The sequence below is a fragment of the Equus caballus genome, chromosome 9 (assembly GCF_041296265.1).
Source record: "Equus caballus isolate H_3958 breed thoroughbred chromosome 9, TB-T2T, whole genome shotgun sequence".
Taxonomy (NCBI): domain Eukaryota; kingdom Metazoa; phylum Chordata; class Mammalia; order Perissodactyla; family Equidae; genus Equus; species Equus caballus.
In genome coordinates this window covers 83,259,345-83,268,989 of record NC_091692.1, presented here as the reverse complement: position 1 = coordinate 83,268,989, position 9,645 = coordinate 83,259,345, and positions in this window count along the sequence as shown.

The following is a 9,645-nucleotide window of genomic DNA, read 5'->3' as shown; positions in this document are numbered from 1 at the left end:
CAAGTAACACATAATCTAGTGGAGCTGTCAACATGTATAAAAAACAATCAATTAAGAGGCTGATTGGGGTGAATGTTATAATGGGAATAGTAATAAAGAGCTGTATATAATATTACTGTATATAGTAATAAAGAAGCACAGAAAAGAAATAAATGAATTCTGAATGGATTTAAACTGGGTGCTGATTAATGAAGAAGATTTTGATAGAATTTCAAAAGGGAGTAAAGTTAGAATTAACTAAATTAATATGAGATTTCTGGCTATTCCAAGAGATGAGAAGGGAGAGGGGTTGTAGAAAATCAGTAGTAGGAAGCTACAGAGTTCAGGTTGCTTTAGGGTACTTTGCTTGGGATGTACGAAACTGTGTAAACATTGTACTGAGCAGATCTTGTCCTTATCTCTTTCTCACTCTATTAAAGTTGGTACAATGGCTGCTGGCTATTGGGTACCAAAGAAATTGATGTCCTCTGATTGGATGAAGCAGTGAACTCAGCCCATGATGAACTATGTTCTAAGAAGATAAGTGATAACTAAATCAGGACAGAGAACTGGCCCTCTGACAATACAGTACCTGCTTTCATGGAGCTTATGTTCCGATGGCAGATATTAACTAAACAAATAGAAAAGATAAGAGCACATTGCAATAAGTGCACTAAAGGAAATAAGAAGTGCAGCAGAGAGAACTTGGAAAGGACTCTTTAGATACAGTGTTGAGATAAAAGGAATGTGAAAATCAAGGAGGAAGATATTCTGGACTGAGGGAAGAGTAAATATAAGAATTCTGAGTTGAGAAAATGTTTGGCATGTTGAAACTGAATGAAACCAAGTTTGGCTGGAATATAGTTATTAAAGAGAAGGTTGGAATGAGATGAAATTGAAGAGGTAGTAGGAAAAAGATCAAGTAAGCTTTGCAGGTCATGAGGGCAAGTTTGGGTTTTATCTAAGAGAAATGGGAAGCCATTGAATCATTCTAAGCATGGTTATAAAATATTCTGTTTTAGGATTTAAAGATTATTTGGCCATTGTGTAGCAGATGGTGGGGTGGGCTGTCATCAAATGAGTGCCACCACCATGTTCTTCTAAGATTGGCAGCTCCATTTCTCAGAATCACCTTCCACGTTTGGTTCTGGGCTAGATTTTGCCAAGGAGTACAACATCTGTGATGTCTGGAAAGTGAAAATGAATTGGAAGCTTTATTCTCTAAAGGTGATGGCAGACAGATGAATGTGCAAACGTGAGCATCACAGCAGCTTCCCAGCAAACTTCCAAAAATTACTTGCTTCATGGCTGCAGACTAAGACAGCCCAGACCTTCTCAGATATTCTGAGATTTGTAGTAACTTCTCGGCAAGGTTTGGAAAAATACCAGATTTGGCATTGCAAACTGAGATCTTCAATGTGACTTTTTATGACCTTCAGCTTCAGTTTCTCGGGCATCTGTCCCCACCCCTCACACTCTTCCAGGAATCATATTTCCCCTATTCTATGTTAAACCTTTATTTCTAGCATGCATAGACTAGTTTCTGTTTCTAGACTGACATAAAAAATGTTGGAGAGGATTAGAAGCTGTAAGACTACATAGGACATTGTAGAGTAGTGGAGACAAATGATGGATTTGAGACATACTTGGTAGAAGCAGAGAAAACATAAACACATGGCTTGGATGGGACAGTGAACTAAGAGAAGGAATGGAAGATGTCTTCTATGTTTTGAGCTTGATGGTGCCATTTAATGAGATAGGAAGTTTAGGATTGAACAGGTTATAAGGATAGATATCTTAAGAATTGGGGAAAAACCTTGGAGAGGCAGATAGCTGGCAAGGACCATGGACTTTTCTGGAATGCCATTAGGGCTCATGGGATCGATGGGGATCAGGGGAGTTTTGGGTCAAAGAGTCAGTTGGGTGAGAATATATTTTGACTTTTTTACCTCTGGAGAGCTAGAAGGACCAAAGTGCACTAAAGGAAAGGAATCAGGAAGCTGACTTGAGGAATCTCAGGAGCAGGTCATTTGTAGTGGAAAGAGTAGGTTTTCTTGAGCTGAAGAGAGCTGAGTTCAAATCCCAACTCTGCAACTTATTAACAATGTGACTTTGGGGAAGTTATTCAGTCTCTTTAAGTCTCAGTTTCCTTATCTGTTGTATCTGAGATAATTTTAATATCTACCAAAAAACATCTAAATAAATTATGGATATCAAATACCTAATCACTAAAAATGTTCTCCATCCATGTGACACATATTGTTGAGCAACTACTAAAAACTAGGCACCGTGCCAGGCAGTTTGGATAGAAAGTCTCCTAGAATGTGCAGGGTGCTACTAATCAGATTAGGAGGGAATCTGATCTATTCAGGGGAGTCAGGGAAACTTTCCTGTGAAGTGATGTTTGAGCTGAGATCTGGAAGTTAGATAGGAATCAACTAGATATACATAATGGGAGTTTTTGTTGGCTGGAGGGGGTGGAAATGAAGGGCATTCCAGGCCACAGGTACAATATTGCTAAAAACACTGAAACAGGATATAGCAAAGTACGTTCGGCACTCCAAAAAGACCAGTGTGGCTGGTGCTAAAAGCTGAGGGCAAAGAGAATGGTAGGACTTTTGGATTCTTTTTCCCTAGTTGGGTCCAACTCCCAAGAATAAGATAAAGACAATGATTTAAAGCAGATATTTTAAACAGCCAAAATCATAGTCATTACTTGGTAAGTACTTACTATTTGCCAAGCACTACATTAAGCACCTAACTCTTGTTTTGAAAACTATCATGTCTAGGCACTGGCATATGATGATGAAAAAGACAAGCAGTCCCTCCATCTTCATTGAAATTTTACTTATTTAATTCTCATAACAATCTGCTGAAGTTACAGATGAAGCTTAGATAGATCAACAACTTGCCCAAGCTTATATAGCTAAAAAATGTCATAGTTATTATTCCATTTATTCATTCACTTTGTACACATTTATTAAGCACCTACTATGTGCTGGGCATTGTTCTAGGTTCTTGGGACATAGCTTTTCCAACAGAGATCGCTCAAAGAATATACATTCTGGCAGGATAGTCAGACAAACTATTGACATAACAAGTGAATTATGTCATGGGTTAGAAAATGATGCATTCTTTGAACAAGGACTAAGAGCAGAGTAAGGGACATCTAGCATTGCAGTTTTAGTAGAATACTGTAGTAGAATTCATTGAGAAGACCACATTTGAGAACAGGCTGAAGAAAGCTGGAAGTTAGCCTAAGGGAGATATTGTGTCTTTGTCTGCTCAGGTCACCATAACAAAATGGTGTAGGCTGGGTGGCTTAAATGAAAAATGTATTTCTCACAGTTCTCGAGGCCAGGAAGTCCAAGATCAAGGGGCCAGCCAGTTCAGGTTCTGGCAATGACTTTCGTGCTGGCTTGCAGGTAGTTGCGTTCTCACCGTGTCCTCACATGGTGGAGGGAGGGAGAGGGAGAGAGACAGAGACAGAGCAGGAGGGGTTCCTCTTCCTATAAGGCCACAGTCCTATTGGATGAGGGCCCCACCCGTTTGACCTCATTTATCCTTAATTACTTCCTGAAGACACTCCCTCCAGACACTGTCACATTGCGGGTTTGGGCTTCAGCATATGAATTCAGAGGGACACACTTCAGTCCATAGCCTCTAGGGAAGTACCTGTAAGCAAAAGGAAGAGCCATGACAAAGGCACTAAGGCAGGAGTGAGCCCGATGAGTTGAAGACCAGCAAGGAGTCTGGTGTGGCTGCAGCTGGGGGAGATGTGGGAGGACATGATGTCAGAGAGGCAAAAGGAACTAGTTTGTTAGGGACTACTGGGCTGGGTTAGGGACTCTGATCTTTAATTTGGGTAAAACAGGAGCCAAGGCAGAGCTTTGAGCAGAGGAGTGGCCTGATTTAATTCCATTTTAATAAGATCACTGTGACTGCCTGGGGAGTTCTCCCTGGAAGCAGAGACCAATTTGATGCCACTACAGTTGCCTAGGCAAGAAATGATGCCACCTCAGCCTAGGTGATAGAAATAAAAAGGGTGTGAAGTAATTATATTATGGATATATTTTTTTAAGTAAACAGAATTTCCTGACAAATTGGATTGGGTATATGAGAAAGAGAAGTCAAAGACATCAAGATATTTCACCTGGGCAACAGGAAGTTTGGTTTGTCATCAATCAAAATGGAGAAGGCAGTGGTGGAACAAGTTTGGGGGCAGAAGATAAGGCATTCAATTCAGGTCACGATAATCTAGTGATGTCTCTTACACTTTCAAATAGTAATGTCAAGTAGACAGTTGGTATGCAAGCCTGAAACTTGTGGAAAATGTGTGGTCTGGAAAGAGAAATATGGGAGTTCTCAATTTATAGATGTCTTTTGACCTCAGATCTTTCCAATTTTAAAAATCCTTGGTCTTGACTGCTATATCACTTTCTGATAACAAGAGAAGACTAAAAGATTTGCTTGACTGAAACTTCCCAAGTGTTATAATTCAGATGGGGTGGCAGAGAACATTAGAAGAAAAGCTACAGAACTTTATTCCCAAGGAAACTGTAATTTGATGTGGACCAATTAAAATACAGATGTCTGGGGAGAACAGAATGACACCCACATGGAAAGGTCTTGAATGATGAGATCTCAGACAATGTGACCTCTGCTTAGGAGAGGAAGCTGTGAGTCTTGGAACCTTCCAGGTGCCCCTTCAAGACACGTCATGTAAGGCTTTGTTTTCTAGGTAACATTTTTTCAGGCCAACTCACCTGTCAGGGTAATCTTTCCTACCTCAGAAGCAGGCCTATACAACAATTCAAACACAGACTTGACAGTTGGCACCTCTGGCTGGGGGCCACTAAGTGACCCTCTTCACAAATCAGCTCTTGCTTTCAACCTGCCAGACCAACCAAGAAAACAGTTGCTGAGCTGACATGAGCCTTAGATATTAATGAGTTAATGCATATGTCATAGTCAGTTCAGGCTGCTACAACAATATACCAAAAACTGGGTGGCTTATAAACAACAGAAATTTATTTCTCACAATTCTGGAGGCTGGGAGTCTGAGATCAGGGTGCCAGCATCATCGAGTTCTGGTGAGGACCCTCTCCCAGGTTGCAGACTGCCATCTTCTCATTGTATCCTCACATGGCAGAGAGCAAAGAGACAAAGCAAAGCTCTGTGACTCTTTAAGGACACTAGTCCCATTCATGATGGCTCCACCCTCGTGACCTCATCTAAACTTACTTCCCTGCCACAGGCCCCACCTCCTAACACCATCACATTGGGGTAGGATTTTAATACATGAATTTGGGAGGACACAAACATTCAGACCATAACAACATAGAAAGTAATTAGACCAGATCCTGGAACACAGTCCACACTCACTTACTGTTAATGATTAGTTTTATCGCTGCTGTTGTCATTCTTGTCGTTATTGTTAACTTGCCTCTTTCTTTTTATAGATGTGGAAACTGAGGCCCAGAGATCTAAAGTATATCTTCCAATGTCACATAGCTAGTAGATAGTAGACCTGGAACTTTCTCTTCACTTTCTAGAATCTGTAGAATATTAAAGAGGGATCTTAGAAAACACCTACTTATGTGATTGCCAATCTTAGTCCAGTGGAGCCCTGGGGCTTCTCAAGGTACAGCCAAGCGGTAGTAGTATTTGGGGACAGTGAGGAGAGGGTTAGGTGGCCACTAAGGAAATTGCTTCCACCTCCTCAAAACTTTGCTTGGAATCTAATTCAAGAATTAAAACAAGAATTTGTGATGCTTGGACCAGTGTTCTTTCTATAGCAGGACCAAGAGAGAATTAATTAATCACCATCTTTGAAGATGGGACACAGACTTCGGTCTGAGCTGGGTTTTAATCACTTCCCATTCACCCTATTAGTGAGGGAGAGATCTCCATCCTATGGTTATGGGGATGGTTGAACACATGGCACCCAACACTGGATAGATGAAATAGACAATTTATTAGTTAAATAATCACAGCCCAGGGGAGGAGTACATCACATGGCACTCAAGGACCCTTCATGCCATGCAAGGCCACATGGGGGCTGCACTTAGGAACCTAGTAAACAACTAGGGCCGGTGGGAGTCAGCCTTTGTAGTGTCAAGAGGGCGGGGTGCCCCCTGGTTCCTGTGGGAGGATGTGATTGGCTTGTTTGAGTAATTCCAAGGACTGGCAGGGACCTGAAACCTGCTGCCCAGAGATGAGCAGGAATTGTGCCTGGTCTTTTGATAAGGAGAGTTGTTTAAAACTAGAGAAACTTATTCACAAGAGCAGAGTGGGGGGAGAAACTTACAGTGAGGCCAGCTGAAGCCCTCCTGATTTTACAGCACATAATATTGAATCTTAATTTTAGATCTTATACCACAACTGAGAATACATGGTCATCTGATTATTGCCCCACTAGAGAACTACCGATAGGCCAGGCAAGGGTAGATTTCATGTTGGATTGTCTTCTTGCACTTCCAATGTCTTACAAGACTCTCTGCTTTTCCCTTCCTCTATAACCCAAAGCCCAGGGAAGATGATATAAACTCAGTAGGATTGTCACAGAAATATGGGTGCATATTGCAAAAAGTTATCTGAGAGACGACAGCAAATCATGAGCTAATATTCTGAGCACTGTGCTCAGCACAGTGAGAAATTCGCAGGGCCCGCTCAGCTGAACTTGACATTCTGGTAGAGGAGAGAAAGCTTACACAAGTAAAACAATCAGCCAAAATATGTTTATAGTAGAATGAGAACTAGAATTAAACAATTTGTCTGATCCTGGGTTGGCCAAATAACAGCTGAGCGAATTTGGCCAAGCCATTTAAAACCTCTGAGCCATGGTTCCCTCGTTTGTAGAAGGTGAAGGGAGAGATGTAATATAAGCTGCACAGAAGCCCCTAAATAATTTGCCAAACCAGACTTAAAATAGTATCTTGATTCCTAGGAATGCCAATGTTTATCAAAAAGTCAAAGTGACCCTATGTCTCTTTGGAGTACAAATTTTGTCCGTATTTTCTTTTGTTTTATTTATTCTCAAATTTCATAATCATGAAAACCATCCCTTAGGCCACTCAGTAAAAATACGGATTCCTAGACACCTGCTCCTGAAGACTCCAAAACAGTGGGTCTGGAATGTAAGCTCGTCAATGACCCTACAGACAAACTCACAAAGCCTGCATTCAGTCAAGTCTCTGATTCTGATTCGATTGATGACATTGGTCAAGCCAGTTGGCTTCTCATCCATAGTATGGAGATAAACAGGGTTGATGTGGGAATAAAATGAGAGCTATACCCAAAGTACCCAGCACCCAGCTCAGCACATTGTGGGTGCTTACTGGGCCAAACCTGAGCTCTTATTATTTGGGGCTTAGGTCAGCCCATTGAAGTCTTCCATTTTCCTTCAGGAGTCATCAAATAACCATGTACCTGAGTCCCCTTCCCCAAGTGGGCGTTGGATGAGACAGAGTTATGAGGGATATACAGACAGCATTTGAGTTCCGTAACGGAGGAGTCTTCTCTGGACTTGATTTCTCTACTAGAATTCCTGCAGCTGGAAAAATTTTCAATCTGAAGCACAGACCTTGCTGCTTCTCATCTGAGACCAACACTACTTCCATTTTGCCATGTAGAAAGAAAGTTCATAGAGAGAATATCTAGAAAAAGAGAAAGACAAATTCTGCCCCGTCTTGATATCATGCATTTTGAAGAAGCGAGCTCTCCGATACTGCAAGTTGGACATAAATAACGACGAGGAAAGGAATACTATCCACTGAGTTCCAGGCCCCAATATTAAGTCATTTATTTCTACAGCAACCCAACAATCCAGACAAGAAAAATCACAGCTTCCCAAGATTAAATAAGTGGACCTTCAAATGTGATTTAATAGGCACAGCTGAAAAGTACAGAGTTGGGGCTAGAACCCTGGTCTCTCTCATTCCCAACCTCACATTCTTTCCACCATGCCAGGATGAATGTTGCACCATTATTTTATTTTAAGTGCTTAAATATAACCCATGCCCATGTTGAAATACTGATCTGGAAAATGTAGACCAAAGTCCTGTGATGTGGGTATATTATTCACTGATGGATGATGTGGGGAAACAAAGAATTGAGTTGGAATTCGTGATATAAACTATAAGTGACATCCCTCGCTGATGAGCCTTTGTCAAACCACATTTTATCCACTGGACAGCTTGACGGCTGCTAGCTGATGTCAGTGGCATAGGGGACTTCATAAGAAGGGAGGGGGAAAGAGTGTGTGGTATAAATAACATGCATGAATTACTGGGTGCTCAATAGCTCATGAAGAACACGCATTTGTGATATATAGTACCCTCATCTGGGACCATAGGGCAGTCATAAGTGCCAGAGAGTGAGAAATGACTATAAAATCTCCAAACCAAGGCTCCAACAAGCCAAACAGCTGAGCTGCAGCAGGTGGGGCGTCAAGCTGAAGAACAGCAGAGGGCAACTCACTGCCCACTATGTGAACTCATCACTGCTGCCTTCATCACACGTCATACTCCAGCATCTCCAAAGTAACTGCTTTTTCACGCATGCCCATCATTTATTTCTCCTTTTGTTTATCTATTCTCTCGCCAAGAATACTCTCTCCTTCTTGTCTCAGTGGCCAGAGGCTTCTCATGCTTTAAGATTCAATCTGAGCATCACACTTCCTAATAAGCTTTTCCTGCTCCATTCGGGTTAGTTGTCCTCATCTGTACTTTTCTAATTTCCTATGCATTTTTCTCTTTGCACTTATAATGCACTAATAAAATATGATTATAGTCGTCTTTTATGCTTGTCTTCTCTGCTAGCTTCTGAACTGCTTGAAGTCAGGGAACTTTTTTCTTTTTAAATCCCTAGTGCCTAGCATACAACCTACATACTAGTGGTTCTCAAACGTTAGTGTCCATCCGAATCAATCAGAGGGCTTCTTGGGCCCCACACCCAACATTTCTGATTCAGCAGGTCTGTGGCAGGACCTGAAATGTGTATGTCTAACAAATTCTCTGGTTATTCTAATGCCGCTGGTTGGAGGACAAGTTTTGAGAACCTGCGCTATATACCATACTTCGTTTTTACTAAATTCACTTATTTTACAAGGCATAAGTGGTTATCAGAATAGGCTATGGAGTCACCCAGAACCTGGGTTTAAATCACAGTTCTCCAACCTAGAAGACCTTAGATAATCGACTCAAGCTTTCTGAGCCTCGGTTTCCTTATCCAAAAACTGGGTGCAATAAGAAGATACTAAAGCACCGCCCGTGGTGCTCTGCACAGCCTACAGCTCCTGCTGATTTTCAGTTGGAGGTAGAAGCTTCAGGAGGAGCAGAAATGACAGAGAAGGCAGGATGCAACAGTCCGATAATCCCCTACTGAGGACCGGCCTCACACACTGAGCCCAGCAGTGAGTTTAATTAAGCACTACACACATTGACTTACTGAAGGATCCTATTTCCTTAACATAAACAGGTAAGTGAGCAGTGGTGCATGGCAGCCCCCTGGGTGCAGGGAAGAATCTGTTTTGAATTTTTTTACATCAATCAAGTGATTCATGTACACCACCTCTTCAGCGGATGGCTTGCAGAGTTGAGTCTGCTGGGTTTTGCACCAGGGCGCACCACTAAAACCCTCTCATTAATAGATAATCAGCTTCTG